Source organism: Propithecus coquereli, unplaced genomic scaffold (genome assembly GCF_000956105.1).
Source record: "Propithecus coquereli isolate 6110/MARCELLA unplaced genomic scaffold, Pcoq_1.0 Scaffold205, whole genome shotgun sequence".
NCBI classification, from domain to species: Eukaryota; Metazoa; Chordata; class Mammalia; order Primates; family Indriidae; genus Propithecus; species Propithecus coquereli.
Window position 1 is genome coordinate 2,116,159 of NW_012145523.1, and position 20,703 is coordinate 2,136,861.

The following is a 20,703-nucleotide window of genomic DNA, read 5'->3' on the forward strand; positions in this document are numbered from 1 at the left end:
TTATTTAAAAAATAAATCCATAATGAATGCTAGACAGGATGCCAGGGCAATAGGCTTAAGACTGTGATCATAGGATGTCTGGTCACTATATGTTTAAGGTTTATATAGTAAATTGAATAATAAAGATACCAAAAAGCTTAAAATGTTAACATATAATCAAACAAGAAAGCTATTAATATGGTCAACCCTTTTTGTTACTATTAGAAGATGAGATTTTAACCAGTTCCCAGCCACCCCATAGCTACATCTTATTTTATTTCAGGAAAAGTTTCTAAAAAAGAAAAAAGGAGTCATTTAAAAACTACAAAGTCAAAAAACTGCAAATCTCACAGTTGCAAAGACTAATTTAAAAATAATCTTTTGAAATGAAAGAACCACTATTTTAGGACAGTAGGTTGAGAGCAGAAGTAGTAACCACTTAGCAATTTTAGGTCATCCAAAATTAGACTTGTCTCACATTGGCTATACGTTTTGTTACAAACAAGACTGGAGATTTTTTTGTATAACTTGGAGTTCATACAGGGAGAACTGAAGTGCAAAGATCCTTTCTGCTAATTCTTCTCAAATTCTCAATTCTTCTGGCAGCTTTTATGATCTAAAACATCATAATCTTGCACTTCAAATTTCTAACTCAACACAGTAGACATGCAGGATAGAACCTGTGCCATTAGTACAACTATAAAATCTGTTTATTAACTAATGGTGAAGAGAACAAATGTGAGCTTGCTAAGTAAGACAGGCGGTTGATAAATTTTGAAACTCAAACCGTTCAGAAGCCACCAAATTTGTTCCCACATGTCTCTTGTTACATGAGCTTCGGAGAATGGTATGGACCTATACATTCCTGAAGTGCTGTGAAACCACAAGGTGTCCTTTTGCTGGGAAAAGTCTAGAGAGAAGACAATTAGGCCACTGAAATCTGAGACCATTGTAGTTTTTTCTAGATCTATAAAAATTCTCTTTCTTTCTGGGCAATCCTTGATTACTTGCTTGGTTTCAACATTAAGAGGTTTCTCTTCAAGTCAAAATGATGTTGTTTCCAAGAGTTACTTAGTATCATCAAAAAAAGATAAATTTGGGCCAAGAAATGATGAGTTTCTCTCCCTGACAATGAGAATTACTCAGAAGATTCTGTTTTCTTACTCATAAGCCACATTCTTTATAAAAGCTACCAGGTGTTTGTTTATAATGTCTTAGATACCACAGATTTAGTGAAGTGGTAGGTGCTGCTCCAGGTGTTCCTTCCTGGGACCGAGAGCTCTACCCTGGGAGCTCACAGTCAGATCTGTGGAGGGAATACGGGGTGGAATGTGTGGCCTCAGCCTCCCAGGTTCCATAGTTTAACCCCAGCCAAATGCAAGCCAACGATGTCAGAAATAAAGTTTGCATCAGGGCCTACATGGCCTGTTTCCCTTTCTTCTCTTTCCCCACTGAGCCAGCTTATTGCTTTTTCCAGAAAAATCTCTGAAGTCTTCTGCAGTGAGGGCTTGCATATGCCCAGAGTGGAGACACATCAAATTCTTCTGCTGACACACATGGAGGCAACACATTTGTAAGAAACTCCTCTGCTCGTCATTCATACTTCAGTACGTGTCAAGAGACTCTGGCTTAGAAGAAGAACAGACACTGGCTGCTCCTTCCCCATTATAATGAATCTCTCCATGGCTTTGGTGGGCAACTGCAAGGGTCTCACGCAGAATTTTTGGCACTTTGTAGAGTAGCCAGACCTCTTGCACAAACAACCAGAGAAATGGTAGCCTTCGAATCCATGACCAGGGAAGGGTAGTGACAAAAAACAGGCACTGAAAAGACGAAGCTTTCTGGTCTGATAACACCAAGTTCACTTGGCTGATCAAACAAAAATATAACCTTTCTTTAAGCACTTACACATGTGGTGGGTGGTTGTAAAGGGCTCTCAATATTTCTTTCCTCTGTCCAGATATAAACATATCAGAGAGGCAGACAGAAGGCTCCTGGGACGAGTAGAAGGGTGCATTCAGGAGTGTGTGCCATCCATCTCTTGCTGAGCTAGAAAGAGAAAAATCAGACTCATCAGAAATAGAGAGCGTACTTGCCTACCTCACATTTTCCAGCTTTTGTTGTGCCAGTATGAAAGTGCTCTTCAAGTCAGAATAAGTTACAAATGAAGAGCATGACTTTTCCCCATGATTATCTTTGCACACCCAACACATAGGTGAACCCTTTATCCTATTTGACTTTTTGAAAATTCTACCATAAAATATCATAGAGTATCAAGATCAGCTATAAATATCTCCATAGGCCTGGAACAAAATCACCAGGAGCTCCAAATGCCATTAGCTTTTAAAGAGCAACCTACCCAGCAATTTGTTCTGGAAGCCCGACATTAGTGCTCCCCGTTTAGCCTGCACGGAAAGTTGTGCATTGTCAAAGTCATGGGCAGCACACTTGAACAAGATGGCCCTGGAGTGTGGAAAGGAAAGACTGACTGTCCAGACCTGTGAGAGAGATTGACGTGGAGATGGTCAGTTTTAAAGCAGGAGGGTAGGAGCTAAAGGAACTGAAAATTGAAATCACAGCCTTGAGTACTTAATTATCAAGATGACTTCTTTGAACAGGGTTCATCATTCCGTAAGACACTGTGCTATGCTGGGAGGCTTTTGAAGGCAAGGAAGGAAACCACCTTTTACTAACCATAAGCTATTTGGCAAGCCTTCAACTTTTCGCCTTTCTTCAATTCCCATGATAATCTTGTGAGGTTCATTAGAAACATTCTTAACACACCTTCACATGAATAGGCTTATGATCGTTGGTCTCCAGTCTCCCTGTGTGCGGTCGGGTGTCTGTAGGCAAGTGGGAGGCTGTTCTCCTGTATTTTCATTGGATTCTGCTCTCCCCATTTGAGTTTTTTGCTACCAAACACCAGTGTCATTTGTTCATGAACCAGTTGCAATTATAATTAGATAATTTAATCGAGTAGTAATCAATATATCAATGAAATAGAGTGAAAAAGAAAGAAAGCTGTTGTTTCTATGAAAACTAAGTTGAATGATCTGGAAGGACTCATTTTAAAGACAAGCCACTAAAATAAAAAATTGTAATCAAATTAGTTACGAGCAAGCCAACTATAAAAGGAGCAGGGATATTGGGAGTAGGAATAAAGATTTAGAAGGATTCTGTACTTAAACTCATTTCATTCCATTTTAAAGCAAAAACTAAGACGTTATTGGCAATTCATCATGGGTGTTGGTTTTGCCAAAAAAAAAAACAAAACAACTCCAAGCAGTGGACCATATACCAAGTGAAGTCCTTAAAGCTGTATGAAAATATCAGGTAATAGTTAATGGCAGAGCCAAGACTTGACTTTTTGTTGTATCTAAGGTGGATCTAGCTATGATTCTGTGGTTGTACTTTTGAAATTCCTTTATTCTTCTCCTTCATTCTGCTTTTCATTCCTTCTTTGAACCCAGCTCAGAGCCTCGTGGGCTCCTTACAGACTGTGGGTGAGGTCAGACAGGTGCCATCAAGTGCTTGGGGAAGCGTCAGCACCCAACATTTCAGCTGTGGCTTCTCCCCTGGGTTTTCCTGAGCTCTTGGTCCTCAGGTCTGCCTTCTGTCCAGCTCATGCAGGCTGACTTCTTTGGACAGGTTTACTTAGCTCTTATTGAACCCCCATTAATTCATGCTCTGGGGCTGGAAGACTAATTGTGCCTCCCTTTCAAATATGGCCTGGCATGCAGGAACCTCTTCTTGAAATTGGTGCCCCAAACTCGGCTTGCCTTGGAGAAGAGTTTAGGTGCCCGTCATTTCATTTCATCGATGTGGTTCCTTGTGTCCACATGCTCTTGTTTCATGAAGGTCATGTTTTCCTATAGCTTGATGAGAAATCAAAGTAGAAATTTTCTTTTCTTTTTTTTTTGAAACAGGGTCTCATTCTCTCAATCTGTTGCCTGGGCTGGGGTATAGTGGCTTTATCATAGCTCACTGCAACCTCAAACTCGTGGGCTCAAGCCATTCTCCTGCCTCAGCCTCCCAAAGTAGCCGGGACTACAGCCACACACCACAATACCTGGCTAATTTTTTTATTTCCCTTTTTTTTTTTTTTTTTTTTAGAAAGAGGGTCCCACTATGTTGCCCAGGTTGGTCTCACACTCCTGGCCTCAAGTGATCCTCCTGCCTCAGCTTCCCAAAGTGCTGGGATTACAGGTATAAGCCATCGCACCAAGCCAAAGTAGAAATTTCCTAATTTTCTTTTCATTTCAAAATTATGCTTTTAATCTGAGTTTTCAGCATAATGTTCCCAACTCTAAATATTTTCATGCTTCCATGTTAATTTTGTCTAGAGAGATCTTTCCAAACCCCATGTACAGACAAGGTTATCAGTCACATCTACATTGTTTTCTTCACTCATTTCCTGACCTCTTTGGGCCTTTTCACTTTCCACTTGGGTTCAGGCAAAGTATCCCTGTCAGACCCTTGATTGGTGGGCCAGTGGTCACAGTACTAGACCAACACCTGCTGCCTGCTGAAGCTCATCTAGATTAAGTAGATGTTCTCTGCCCCCATGCCTCACTTTCCTGGCTATGGAAAAAGAGAACTTACGTTCTTAGGAATAGTTCATTATGTTCATTGAGTGTATCTTAACATTTATTGAAACTATGCCACACCTAGTTCTCATATAAAATCTTTTACATGTGTTACATGTGTTATCTTATTTGTTTCTTAAACTGACCTTAAGAAAGATGTACTGCCATTATTTCCATTTTAAAGATGAGGATCATAAAGCAAAGGGGTTGAGTAATCTGTCCTGGGCGGTGCAATTAGGAAGTGGTGGTACCTGGATCTACAGGAGGTTTGTCTACTCATAGATATCCTGGGCATAACAGCTCCTTTCCCCCCAAGGCAGTCTGGAATTCTTCTCTGATGAGATATAGCACAAGAAAGACCACAGGGCATTTCATATTTCATATAAGGGGACATACTGCACTCACTCTGGTTCCTCAGCCATAGTGGGTACCAGTGAATAAAGACAGAGAAGAACTAAGTGGGAAAGGGTGATAGAGCCTCTGGGCTAGTGTTGGGGGACCTGGTACAGGACTGTGGTCACCTGATAAGGCAGTAGCCACTTGGCATGAGAGTGACTGCCTGGTTTTGCTTGCTGCTGCAGACCTTGTGTCTCTGCACTTGTGGGAGATGAAATGGGAAGAAGGAACTTGCTATTCTTTCCCAGACAGTGTGAATAGACCACGAGTTGCATAATAATTTGCAATGCAACTTCATCAGTGCCATAGGTCATGGAAATTCTAAGAACCTGGCAAGTGGTTGACTGCTTTTCTTGATTTTTAGTGCTATTGTTAGTTTTTGTCTTTTCCTTTGCTTTGTAAAATATTTTCATCAATATTGAGAAAGATGATGTTGGGAAATGCTGGCCTATGATGCTATTTTTAGCAGAAGGACTACTACCCACCTCTCCTCTGGTATAATGGTGAAGTCTTCTGTTCCCAAGAAACCAGTTCTCAACTTGCAACTCTCAACTCTGTTTGCTTTAGTAATAGTGAGCCTCCATCTCAGAACGCCTAATCTTACATTCTTATTCATACCATTATCTAAACCACAACTATTCTGAATGTCCTCAACTGTCAAACTCCCCACGACCCCACTTCCAGCATTCTTGACCCGCTAACCATCCCTCTTTGAAAGCACATTGGAAAACATAAAGCACAGCACAATATTATTTGGTTTAGTTATGATTATATTCATGATCCTTTCCCACCTTTCTCACAACTCACCACATCTCCAGCTTTATATATGCATTCATTCCACAAATACTTACTGAGCACCATTATGCATCAGACATTTTTCTAGGCTCAGAAGACAGAGCATTAAAATCAGTGGCGACCCAGTTTTCATGGAGAGTGACTGCCCATGAGAAGAGACAAATGTTTACAGAGTAAATAAATAAGACACGATAGGTGGTGATAAGCATTTTGGGGAAAAAATAAGACTTCATGAGAGGGATGTGTTTTTTAGGTAGGTTGGTCAGAGAAACCCTCTGAAAGGAAATGCCATTTGAGTAGACATCTAAATTAAATGAGGAACCACCCACGGTGAAATCTGGCAGAAAAATGATGCAGACAGAGGATGTAGAGGGAAGAACACATGCCAACCCCTGAGGCAGGAGCGTGCATGGTGTGTTTAAGACTAGCAAGGACACCAGTAAGACAGGAGCAGAACATTAAAGACCAATCACTTCATTACCAACTCTTTCTGTCGTTCCTGAATCTGTGATGATCTGTGTTTTGGGCAAAGGTATACAACAGAGTGGACTTGACTCTTGAGCTATTTGTGCTTCTTAGTAATTATTTGATGCTAACCTATGCTAGATAATTCCGTCGTATTATCTTCATCAGCTCCTGACCTCAGTCCTCTTGACAGCATTTCCAAACTTTCCCGCCCTCCTGCCACCACCCCTCAGTTTTCTCTCCTGTCTTTTTAGCTGACTTTACCACTGAGGCCCATTTTCCTGAAAGACATAATCAAATTGTCCCAATCCTAAAAAATAAATAACGAAACTTTCATTAAATATCACTGCTCTATCCAAATTATATTTAAATTCTCTCCTCCCTGTCATCATCTGACTCTCTGAACTCAACGTTTAAACCTGCTGCCTACATTTCCTGACTACTAATTCCTTGTGACCTGATTTCTACTACTAAATTTCACCATTCACGCTTCCCCTGCTGTGTCCCCAATATAACTAATCATCCTTTCTGACTGAACTTAATAGTCTCTTCCAGGTGCTCATTCTCCTAGCACTACCTGGCAAGTGTGACATTTCTGGCCACCCCCATCTTGGGAGGTTGAACCACGGACTCTGCAATTGAACAGCTGATCATGTAAAATCCCAGATTTACCACCACCGTTGCTGTGAGAACTGTGTCAATTTCCTTGAATTGGCCATGGCTTGGTTTCTTCATTTGTAAATAGGAGTAAAATCACAACTACTTCATACAATTGTCGAGTATTAAATAAGGTAATTCTGAAGAAGAGCTTAGCACAAGTATCAGGTAAATAGTCAATAAAATGTTAGTCATTATTTTAAGAGAATTGAGACTCTTCTTATCTCTTGACTTCTGAGATAATACATTCCTTCTGTCCTTTTGTTTTTTTTTTTTGTCTCATTCTTTGCTTATCCTCATTCAAACTGAGTGATACTGGATGTCGGTGCAAGGTGGAGGAATTGCAGACACAAAACTGAGTAAGAACCAGCAGCCTAGGGGCCTTTTTCATACCCTTTGTCCTTTCTCCAAGGATTCCATAATCGCTCCATAAATCTCTGTCTCTCTAATCTTCTTTCTTCCTTGGTTTTTGCTCATCAGGAAACCTCGCCATTCACAAAGCTAAACTGTTTTACTTTGTTCTAATCATCTCTAAATCTGTACCTTCAGGTTTGACCTATGGGTCTGAAGCCCATGTTGCTCTTTGGACAATGCTATTGTGAGTAGCACTGCCTTTGCCTGCAGTTGCCCACGTCCCAGCTCATGTACTCTTTGAGGAACAGGAGAGTCCTCTCTTAACTTTCCTTATATTGACAGCAGCTCAGAGACTCTTCCCAAACACAGCTGCTGAGTGCTGAGGCCCCAGCTCTGGCTCTGGCTTTTGTGCTTGTGATATACAGTGTTCAAGAGGCTCATGTCAGTCAGGGACACAGGTTGCCTCTTTAGCCCTTAGGGGTTAGCCTCCTAATTATGGCTTCTGGAGAATTCAAGCTCAGCCCTGATAAGGCTATTTTACATTTGGCAACATCCATTGGTGCAGGAGGGAATCTTTCTTCTCTCTAAACCTCATTTTAAAAATAAATGTAGTTTCAAGTAGCAGCCCTGACAAGAAGGAGCTGTCGAGAGTTTCAGTCCTGACTCTGGCGTTTGATTTATCTTCCCCTGCACAAACCAAAGGGAAGGGCTTATCTCTAATTGTCCAAGAATTTAAAAAAAAAAAAAAAGAAGCATAATAGCTCATTCCCCCCTCACTAATAAGGAAAAGTTGGGTTCTAAATCAGTTACCTTTCACTATGTAACAAACCACCCCAAAATTTAGTAGCTTAAAGCCACAATTATTAGTTATTCCTCCATGAACCTGTGGATTGGCTGGGCTGTTCTCATCTAGACCAGCTTGACCATCCTGATGGTCTAGGATGGCCTTGTTCACTGATGGTGATTGGCTTGATAGCAGTTGGAGCCCAAAGATGACAAAGTCCCCTATTGGCAGGCATCACACTAGTCACCAATGTGGCAGGCAGGCAGAAAGGAAGCACCGTAAAGCAAGCAGGCCCGGGGCAGGCACCACATGGCTGCTAGAGGTTGTACATCTCCCCCGAGACAGGTAACCCTTTTAATAGCAGGGATGCTATGACCTTAGAGAAACAATAAAAATGAGGGCCTTTGACCCATATACTCCACACTCTACTCAACAGCACCACCACGACTCCCCTGCGAAGGAACTGAGAGCTGTTATGATCCAGAGGCTCCTTGGACTTTTCAATGGGTCAGAACAATGTCCTTCCTTCCCTCATTCTTCCTAAAATGGGCCTTTTGGTTTCCAGTGTTACTTCCCACCCACAGCCTACTAATGGCTACAACAGTGGAACTTTCAGGCTCTTTGTCAACACAACGTCAGTGATCAGGGGGAGGAGGTAGAACCTTCCAGACTGCTATTTCTACACCTATTTTGTGAAGGTATAAATCCATCTGCTCTGAAAATGTTGTTTAATGGTGATATCAGTGGTTGTTTCTTTGTGTTTTTATTTTTTTTGTTTTAATTTATTTGATTTTCATATCTACTTAATATCTGCTTTCTTCCACCTATCCCAAGTTACCAGGTTAGTTTCAAATAATGATGATAATTAAGAAATAAGAAACTTTTATTGGGTACTCAGTGTATTCTTGGCATTGCATGAACCTTGAAACTTACTATTCTATTCAATCTTCACAATAACCGTAAGATAGGCAGGATTATCCCATGTACCAGGCAGGGAACTGAGTTTCAGAGATCTGTTCAGGGCCACACAGGCAGTCAGTCCTAGGACATAAAAGAATATGGAAGGAATAGTTGCCCATCAGCCAAAACAAGAAAAACAAAAAACAAAAAAGCCACTTCTCATTCCCATGTTATATACAACTGTGTATATCCTCCCTGTTCTCACTGTCCCCGGAACCAGGACAGTCTCGCTCAGAACCTAAAAGTGGGCCTTGGAGCGACTACCCAGCGACCTGCACTTCCAGCCCTGTGACTAATCCAAAACCACAGCAAAGACGACTGTTCTCCAGGACTTGACACGTATCATGGGTGCTCTCATTTCCACCAAGTCACCGCTCTTAGGGGCAAAAATAACAACTGAATAAAACTGAGCAGCATTTTTAGTTTCTCTAAAGAATAATTTTGAGTATGATTTTCTACAATGGAATGTCAGTGGGTTACTCGTTTATTTAGGGGAGAGCATTTGTAAGCAGCTAAAACAGGAATGCATAATGGGTGGTCCAGCTGAACCCTAATATTTCACTCCCCCACATCAACATGACACAGCTGTACAGAACTGTGTTAAATCATCAGAAATAATGAGTTTTCTGTGAAAATGTTGTAGGATGAAATCGTAATGAGCTATTTAGGCTGAAATGCTTAAGTATTTCTATTTCTATAGTGACAGCTTATACAAATGAATTTATGGATATAAATATAATCTAAAACAGGCAAACAGGAATATTAGGTGAAACTTTCTCTTTCATACATAGTTCTGACATAAATTGTCATATCCAGTCCCAAATCTTGTCCCATATCCCAGAGCAAAGAAATAGCTGTGGCCCATGTCCAAGAGCATTTGCTTCTGCTGATGCCATTTCAATACCAGGTGACTTTTAGGGTTTCATGAAAGTAATCTGGAAGATAGGAGATATTTTTCTCTGGAATGTATCTGGGTTTATAAGAAAAAGAAAGTTTCTCTGTGTTGGGCTGTTATACTTTGAGTCTATTTGTTGCAACATTTTAGCGTACCCCACCCAACACACATGGGAATAGTATGGTTTGGGAGGTGAGAGGTGGATGGCAACCTGGATGGGTCACAACAGCCCAGGCAACCCTTCCACCATTGCCTCCTGCCACGTAACATGTCCCTGCTCCCCCAGGAACCTTCACACCTGGCCCCCTCCCAGGCCCACCCGAGCTTGGGGAACTTGCCTCAGGAATCACACATTACTCCAGCCCCAAGTGAACTGCTAGAGAGCTGGAACCCTGAAGCCATCCCAGGGGCCTTCCCCAATTTTTCACTATAGCCAAATAACCTGGACTGGTTTGGACTGAACTGAAGTTTCCCAATGCCTCAATTGCATCATAATGCCAGCAATTTTATAGCTCATCTCACTCACTTACCGGTGGGGTTTCTAGTAACTCCTGCAGCAACAGAGTCACCAGGTGCTTAGAGAGGAGATGTTTAAATATAGGGGCTCCATCAGCAGCTTCCTTGATTACCCTGTGCAGCAAGCACTTAGTTTTATGGGAACATTTTTGTCTTTCTTTACTGATCATTATACAAGGAGGACAGATAAGTTCAAGTGTGTGATATTTAGGTGTGTGATAAACACCTACAGTGTGGATAAAAATATTTGCATCCTGAACACAAACCTAGAGTTAGTGAAGGGAAGAAAAAGAGAATGGACAATGATCCAAAGATTTCATATACTTACTGGATGTCAGAAAAAACACTGAAACTAACATGCTCAATCAAATCCATTAGACACACTTAAAATACCACAAGTATTTGAAGGAATCATCTCTTATAAACAGTGCTTATTTTAATCAGTCTTTCCCAAGACTTTTAAATGTACCTGGTAGATCATGTTAGAGTTGAGATTTTCTGAAATAATGGTTTTAGGGAACCTAATTATTCCCTTAAAACTGTCTGGGACACCTTGGGACATAGAGAATTGAAAAATATTTGTTCAGTTTTTGCAAATGTTTGGGGATTCCCAAATATCTTGATGATTATAGCAGTTCTCTTTTTCATGCCTTAGAATATAAATGGTGAATACACCCTTAACCTCAACAGGAAAAGTTAAACACATCTCATACCAACTTTCTAGGGTCCTCTGATTAGGCCTGATTATGCAAAGGAGAATGGCTCAAAAACCTAAATTTCAGAGCAAAAACTAAAAAACTCTTATAAGAAAAATAGGAGGAAAGTCTCATGACATTAACTTTGGCAATGATTTGTTGGATATCACACCAAAAGCAGAGGAAACCAAAAAAATAGATAAATTATTACAAAATTAACATTTGTGCACCAAAAAACTCTATCGACAGGGTAAAAAGCCCTGAGTGAGACCTTCAGGAAGAGGCACCAGCTAAACCGCACCTGGGTTCCTGTGTCCACAGAAACAGTGAGATAATAAATGTTTTTGGCTTTATCCTGCTAAGGTTTGGTATAATTTGTTAGGCAGCAATAGATAACTGATACAGAGGAACAGAGGCAGTGACCTTTAGGGAGGTAACAATTAAAACATATAAAGGAGGCATTTGAGGATGGCCACATTATGCCATGTGAGGGAGCAGAGAAATGGATGTTAAGAGAAAAAAAAAAAACAACTCATTAAGAATAGGCATGGGGAGAAGCAGAGACAAGAGTCTGAGTGAGAACACAGTGTGGGTTGCCAATGGCTTCTCAGTTCCCCATTCCAGCCCCTGTGGAGGCCTGGCTATATTCCTGTCCTTGTGTTCTATGAAATCTCTGATATGTTCTAATAAATCCCCTTTATTTACTTTATTTATCTCAGTTGATTTCTGTGACGTGCAATCAGAATCCTAAAAACCTAGGATGTATCAAGTCGCACAGCTGTGATCTTTGAAGGCAGCCAGACACTTGACAATGAGTTTGGCAGTTTAAAGATGCTCTTGGCCTGAGAAGTATCCAGATGTTCTGAACCACTTGACTCTGGGTCATAAGAAATTGAGCCAACTTAGAGAGTATCTAGCTCTCAACCTACGGCCCTAATCGATGATCAACCATGGCAACATCTATGCTGTGTTAGGTGGTTTAGATACTATTTGTTCAGAACTTAGAGATCCCAGCTGAAAGCTGTTTGAAATACACAGTATTGCCATTGACACAGAACAAATTGTTACCCTTTCTTCTAAAGAACACAGTGATATTTTTGGAACTCCCTTATTATGTTACATGATGGAAATACATATCCAGAGGAGGCATATTTTAATGCTTAGAAAGAGCCTAACTACATAAAATGTACTATTCTCTCTTAATCCAGTTAAATCTCTGTGCTGTTTTCTGCTTTAAAGTCATGTCACTGCCTAATCACTCACCATCTTAACAAAATTCAAAGCCGTTTACATCTTACAAGCTTGGCAATAAAACGGGGACTTAAAAGCAATAAACATCTTTGAAACAATTCATCAAGCCCTAAAAAGGTGCCAGAATGAATTTTGGAATGATAAGTTTGAATTTAAAAATCAAAATTTGCTCTCAGGCTGGGACTTAAAATGTCACAAATACATTTTTATAGCTGAGTTATAAAGCTTGAAAAAAATACAGATGCACTGCAGAGGTTGTTCAGCACCGCCAGAACACCCATCTGTGGTCCGTTCATGTACGTATGCACATATGTGTGCATTACCTGCATTTCTGCCTTGTTTCCATGTAGTTACCATTCATCCTTATGGCGATACATGTTTGGCATGAGGGAAAAATGTCTGTTTACCACTGATGCTCCCTGCCTCCACGTGTCCCCGGGCTCCCCAACCACGGTGAGCATGACCTTCACCTTCCACGTCGTGGTCAATAGGAAATGAGCAAAGCCATCATGCAGTAGAGCAAGAGGACATGTTAAGAGAGGTTGAGCAGCTTGTTGTCTTGCCGTGTTGTGGTCTCACCGTGCTGGTACGCCGTGAGTCTGCAGCCCGCGCCCACCACAGCTGACTGCAACAACATTAAGCATCTGACATAAAAGGCATTTTAACTTGAGTTTTCTTTCTTTCTTTTTGACATCCAACAGTTTTTAAATTGGTATTTTCCAAATCATCCCTAGAACAAGTCCTTGGGGCTGGAGTTGTCAATCACTGGTAGTGCTTTTCTTCCATCCCAACTCGACTCTAAAGTCTACCCTGGTGTCCCATCCCTCCAGGAGCCATGTGACCTCTACACTTAGTTGATTGTCCCACCTACCCATAGGCAAGTCCTTGCTACCCTCCCTGATGATCATGTTATAGAGTGACTATTAGCAGGCCATGGGAACCAGGATCTTGACTGCAATTGCCAATTAGTCTACCATTTTCAGTTATCTCTTTTGAACAATAGCATAAAAATTCATTTCTGGTTCTGAAGTTTATGATAACAATAAAATTGAGTCTATCTAAATGAACTATATGCAGTTTGCTAATTTTTTACTTTGTAAAACATGTGCCTGTGCATGTACTAGTTACATGAATGTGTTTGTCCCGCACGAGACCAAATAGGCCTTCTCTGTTCCCTCTGCTTGGAGGACTCTTCCCCCAGACACTTAGCTCCCTCCTTCCTCTTCTTCTTCAGGTCTCTGTTCAGATGTTGACTCACTGTAGAGGCTTCCTATCATCATCCTCAATCAAATAGCAATCCCTGCCCCTCTGCCACACATGCGGTCCCTCCTACCCTGCTTCATTTTTCTCCATGCTTCTGTCACCCTCTAGCATACCATTGTTTGTCTTCTTTCACTAAAGCGAAGGCCCATGAGGGCAGAAATTGCTGTGTGGTCAGAGCCTAGAAGAGATCCTGGCCTTCAGGAGGCTCTCAAATATCTGTTGCAGGAATAAATCCATACATTATATGCAACCCAAAAAATGAAAACACAGATGTTTTAGTAAATTATGGTTTGATGAGACTTGGTTGGCACTATAAGTGTCTTATCTTGACTCTTTGGGATCTTTCTGCATCACTAGCTCATCTTTTCTGCTGTATTCTTGTCCCTGTCACACTGATCTATATCAAGTTTTTCCCTTGTATTGTATCTGAAATACTGATATGCAGAAAATTCTGTCTGCAACTATTCAAAGTGTTCATTGCAAGTCAAATTTTGATCAACTCTATGCCTCTAATTCACTCCATTACTGTCAGCTTCTGTACAGTTCTCTGCAATGTTAGAATCAAAAATGTCTTCCCTTCTCAAGTGTACTCTGAGAAACTGGCAACAGAAACGGTCTAAAGCAGCTTCCTCCCAGGATCTGTTTTGTAGCATATGGGTTTATGAATCACCCAGACCTATGTACTTGCCTTGGTGTTGCTTACAGCCAGGGAGCTTGGTTGCTGCTGCTACTTTTGCTACAGATGCATGGCCCTGGTCCACTTCCCTTTTGTTGCCCGGGTGCCTCTTCTTCCACCCAGGCCTTGCAAACACCCTGGCACTTCCCTGTCGCTGCTCTGTGCATACAGATGTGTAACTGAGAAGTGTGTTATTAGCATACTACACAGGCAAATTTTGATCAATAGGATTTGGAAGCAAATGAAATAATTCTGTTCCTTTCCCTCTCTGGAGAGATTATTGAGAGAGACAGTGGCATCATGCATACTCTGCAAAACTTCCTGTGACACCAAACAATCCGTTCATCATGACATGCAGCCATCCTGGCAGGCAACCCTTGTATTTTCTCATTCTCCTTTCCTGCCTTTCCCCACTTTTCTCTCATTTCTCCTTCTCTGAGATTCACCTCTCAATAACGTGTTGGCACAAAAGCTCGATTTTAGGCTTTGTTTTCTAGGGAACTCAGGCTAAGGTTTATTTATATATATATATATATACACACACACATATATAAACACACACACATACACACACACACTTAGCTTTTAGAAGAAATACAATAACTTTCAGGCAGAGAGCCATACAAAAAAAATAAAACAAAATAAAATCAAAAACAAAACAAAATAAAACACAACAGTAACCCAAACTGTTCTACTGTCTGGAGATTATTATTGTTCTTATTTTCTACATCATATGATAAGAAATTTGTCCTAAGTAGAGTGGCTTGGTTTTGCTGTATAATCATCTGGTTCCTAGAACATGTGGGCTTTAAATGTACTTTAGAATACACAATGTGTATTCACATACATCATCTCATTTCATCCCGCCTTAGGAGGACAGGCACTCTTGGACATGTTACATCGAAGAGTGAACTCGATTCTTCCTCCCGTACTACCTAACAATGCTTTGATGATGAAGCACCCCTAACCCTAGAATGAAGCAATAATGATGGTGGTGTCAGTCAGTGTGATTGTAGAAGGTTGAGATCTGTGGTCTAGTGAAGTACTGTGGGCTCTTCGAAACGGACCACATTGACAATGTTTTAATTTATGTGTATTTCTAGCTGTAATGAAGTTAATCTGTATTGTATTATTCACATCGTATTATTCAGGTTCATTTTTTAAAATATATTTTATGATGTTAGTAAAATAAAAAGCTGTTTTATTAATAAAAAGCCAACTTAAAAATTTCAGTATAAACAGCATATTCAGAGATTAATGCCACAAAATCAAAAGAGGTCAAAAATTTATTTAATGAGGGTCTAAGTTTGATCCCAATCATAAACCCTAAAACTTTGAATGTTTAATATTTAGTTGCAAGTTCCTTTAAAAGTCAATATAGGGATAAGCAACCTGTTATTTTGATGAGTGGCATCTCTAAGTCAGTTGTTTGGAAGCTGGAACGTATTTCTCATGTAAACAATCTCCCACATGGTGATTAAGCCCCAAGCCAGTTCCTCAATGCCTCTGTAACCCATAAGGTACTTGAATCCTACCTCTCCACTGCTCAACTAATTCACATGGATGTGGGACTAGGCAATCAAACACCATCACCCTGCCAGGAGTTTAGGCTGTCAAAACAGGTTGGTTTTATATAAATGGATGTTAATGTAAGAGAATTTGTTAACATACTAGATACCTGAAGAGACTATTCCAGAGCCTGACACACCTGGGATGACCAGCCCCGCTAGACCAGACCATACTGTGGACACATTTTATTACAATGATGTAGGGATTTCAGAGCACCAAGAGACAAGAGATCTATCAAAGCATTTCTTCAGTTCCTGATTCCTTATCAAATGGTGGGCTGTTTAGGTCAGGCTGGTTTTGCAAGACTCTGTGCTCTATGACAACTCATCTGAGACGACTCTACTCTTCATGGCTTCTTTATTTATGAAATTACACATGTCTTTAAAAAAATGAAAGAAAAGTTTGATGTGTTTTTCCTGCCTCTCTTGGTAGTGCCAGGGCCTCTGCTGGGAGGTAGAGAAGGCAGACAGAGCAGTTCGGTGGCAGTTGTCACCTGGACACACGGATGCTTGGTAATTGAGGACTGTTTATTGAATATGTAAAAGAAAAATATGGACATCTGAGCATAACTTCTGTTTTAGACAAAAATATAAACTTCCTTATTTACCAAAATGTTTGTCATAAAAAAATGCCAGACCCTTTTGCACCAAATTCAAGGACTAATGTTCGGTCCTCCTCTAAGTCAGCACAGTGAGCTGCTGTGTTTGCTCCTCGAGCCTGGGACCCCCCGAGTCCCTGCTAATCTCAGGCCCCTCCCCCACGGCCAGTGTCTAGCACAGTGCTTTGAGGATAAAAGGTGTTTAATAAGTGGGTGCATTAAAAGTCAATTTACTAGAACTCCTACTTATTCCTCTAAAAGCCACTGAATATCCAAGGGTAGAAAGAAGCCACAAATAACCATTGGCAAAGCCTTTTTTGCCTCCATAAGCCAGGTAGCAGAAAGGAAGAGACACAGAACCAAGTGCCACACCTCCACCCATCAGCTGTCCAACCTGGCAGTCCTCGGACCAAAATCAATTGTGAATCAGAACCCAGGAAGTTTCTGACTCCTGACTCCTCCCAAAGATGAGGGAGATAAAGTCCGCTGGGAGCAGGCAGGAAGGGTCGCAGCCTGGCACCCTAATCTGAGCCTGTTACCCCCACTGGTCAGTTAGAACCCTGCACCTCAGCCTCTGAGAAGGCTGCAGATCCCTGCAGAAAGGTGAGGGGCAAAATGGAATAAAAGAGGCCAAATGGGGCCGGGCGTTTGTCCTCCGCTCAGCAATTCAGGACGGGCTGGACACTCTGGTACCTGAGGAACAGGCCACGGCTGATAGTCAGGAAGAGCCCGGAAAGGAGGGCTGAGCTGCCACAGTACACACAATACAGCCCCAGAGACAGCAGGCAAGGCCTAGAGAGGGAGCCACTGTGTACCAGGAGCCCTCAGTTTTGAATCAGCAACTACATTTCCTTAGAACATTCCAGAAGCTACCTTCTCTCTAGGATGGAAGATACCCCTTACCCACATCCACATCTTCCCTGAACCTCAAGTCTCTCTCTTTTATTGTGCAGATTATAAATTTAGGTTAAAATAAATGGACTATTATTAGATGTGTATGGGGCAGTCTTATTTTACATTCCTCCTTTGTCGTCCTTTCATTAGTTATGAAAGACTTGAGCAAAGCTCCAACTGCCTCGCTGAGATGAGGAGGTTGAGGTAAGAGCTGGGAGATCTCAACCAAGAGCCTTGTCAGTACAGCCACTGCACAGCTAGATGCGCAGAGGAGGGCGGAGCCCCGGGCTCTAGACTGGGTTAGTAGCACCACTTGCCCTGTGGTTCTCCTGTGAGCCCCAACCGTGGAGCTGCTGGGTTTGTTTGACAAAGGAAGCATCTTCGCCTATAGTCACCTTCAGCTTGGTTATGCTGTGAATATTTGCTCTAGTGTGAATATTTGCCTTCTTATGTTTTTGATACATTATCAAAAGATTGGGATGAGTAGTTTTTATACAATATCTTATTTATTGACAAGGAACCTTGCAGAAAAACTAAAATAAACCTTATAAAGTCAAGCTGGGAGAAGCACAGAATCTGGCATTTGTTCCTAAAGAATGGCCTAATGAAGTAAATTTAAGGAAATTTGGCTTCATTTAAGAAATCATCTTTCTAAAGAATACATTTTGGAAAAACTAAGTACTACTTGCCCCGTGAATTTGAACATACTTAATTTAACAAACATTACTGCGTACCTGCTATGCGCAGGGCTCTGTCCTAGGCATGGGCCCACAGCGAGTGAAACTGGACACAGCCCTACATCCCAGGTCTAAAGAAGATGCCTCCTAATTGGTAAGAATTTGGGGACTTCTCTTCCCTTGGCCCCTGGAAGGAAATATTATATTCCTAATACTTTGTCCTTCCTTTGAGATGCTTCATAATTTGCTCAGGGGAAGAGCTCAAATTTACCCTTGGAGAGAAACTGTGAGGTCCCCAGTGAGTTGGGGTGACTGGGAAATGAATAATTGCCAGTTTGTCTGTGGGAAGATCTATTCCCAGACACAAGCACCAAACAGAAGGTTCTGGAACCAACTGACATCTCCACCTTATTTATGCTCCCAGTAGCATCACCATTTGAGGTGCTGTTACATTTTTTATACCCCATTTTCTCTTTTTAGTGTAGGCAAATGAGCCTGAGGCCCCACCTGGAGGAAGAAGGAAATGTTCCCTTCTGAGCTGGGCCTTTAGATGGCCTTGCTGGGCAGCGCCCACTGGTGCAGTCAGGCTGTCAGGATCAGCTGCAATCACTGGCTCTGCCGTTGCCTGGCTTATTCACTCACTCTGTCTAGACTCCAATTTCTGGAGCCTTTAGTGACTCATTTTTCAACAAAATGCAAGTAACTTCACTTTACTTTGCCTTCAGCTCTATATAACCTAATATTTAATGTGCACTGAGTATTACTAAGTGTATCCCCATCAAAAAGCAGTCTGCAGACATCCCAGAATATCACATCACTTGGACTTTGATCCTAATCACATATTAACCCTCTTATAGAAATCTCAGTTTTGTGGACACTTGTATCGGAGAACCCTGTTCAAAGCTACAGTGTTGTCCCGGATGCCTGCAACAATGCCTTTATATATCTCGGATTTGGTTTGCAATAGCTTAAAATGCCATAGCCTCATTTTAGGTTGGCTTTCAGTCATTTAACCGCTCTCTGTTCCTCTAACACCTAACTCATTGTCTTCAAAGCTTAGAACAGTCAGACCATGAAGGTAGATTGTTCAGGGCACCTTAAATGGTCAGGGTACAGCGCCACCAGCCAAACCTTGAGGATTTTTCCAGTAACAGCCAACTGTAACTGTGCAAACACATAGTTATGAGACCTGACCACACCATGCTTTCAAAAAAGACTATGTAGGTATAGGGTTGGAAAACTTCTTTGCAATTCTATGTCTCTGGGGCTCTTAAAAGAAAGAGGCTATTCTTTTTCTACCTAGATGTTGTCAGAGAACCGAAGTCAGAAGCACAAAGCAGCACGGCAGGGTGTGTCTCTGGGCATGCCCAGCCCAGGGCAGTCTCTCCTTATGTCCTGACAACTTTCGCTCTTCCCTCACCAGAAGCCCCCTTACCTTCACTGTGGGACATCCCTCTTCAGACTAATGAGGTGTTAATATTCAAATCCACTTCCTGAGCTAATACAGACATTTTACTTTCCTTCCATACCTTTATTTCTGCGGATTCTATAAGATCATCTGAAACAGGTTTGCCCTGCTCTGGAGTGGACTTCTTCACGTACGTGTGTCCTGCACCTACCCAGAGCTCTCTTTCTTCCCCTCAGGAACCAGTTTCTTTGACACACTGTCTCTTTCAAGCTTCTCATTTTTATTTATTTATTACTTTCATTTTTAATTTCATGTTTTCGATAAACGTTTGGTGAGGATCCACTATAAGCCAGAAACCATTCCTGGACCAAAGACATGGTAGTGAAAGAGCCAAGACCCCTGTTCTCATAGAGCTTATAGACGGGGGATAATAGTATAATAGCTACAGTTATCAAGCGCTGTAAACTTGACACCAATTGCCTCCGTTAATTCTCACACCAATCTTATGAGGAAGGCAATAGAATCCTATTTTACAGGTGAGAAAAGTCGAGCTCTGAAGAGCATGACCTGAGGACCCCAGCAATCCTTGGATCTTTGACGGGATCCGCTCCCACCCTGTGCTGCTGGTTAGCGAGACCCAGCCAGGGGCCCTGGTGCTGCCTGTGAGCCACGACCCAAAATCCCGCACGCATGCGGGCCTTTCCCGCTTTGCTTTGGAATTACAACCACACGTCTCGATTGCCTTTCTTCACTGTCTCAGAGGCTCCTCAGTAAGTCTCACTTACACAGAACCACCACCGTATCTATATTCACGATCACCGTCGCCACATAATTACCAAATGGGAAAACATCTGCAACATAACAGGTTTCCTTCCTCTCTTAATTATGGGCTTAGCAATCAGAGGAACTTTAATATTTAATATGTAAGCAAAATACTTACAGATTACCAAGTGATGTACCCCTTTTGATGTAAAATCAGAGTTAAAGTGAACTCCAAGCAACGCGACTCTATTTGCCTGACACACTGGCAGGCCAGAGGCTGGAAGAAAGAAAGCGTTTAAACTCATTAGTGGGGATCTGCAAACCCAACTTGTCTCAGCTCTGGTCCTCCCTTTGCATTTTGCTCATGAATTATGCAGGCAATTTAACTCATGAAGATAAAGGAGGCCTTTCATTATCAATACCCCTCCACACCCACATGGTGCAGATAAGTTGATAAACAGGCTGCTAATTATATTAACGTTTTTTGCAATGTATGATTCAGTGTTGTTTGCAGTAAAAACCA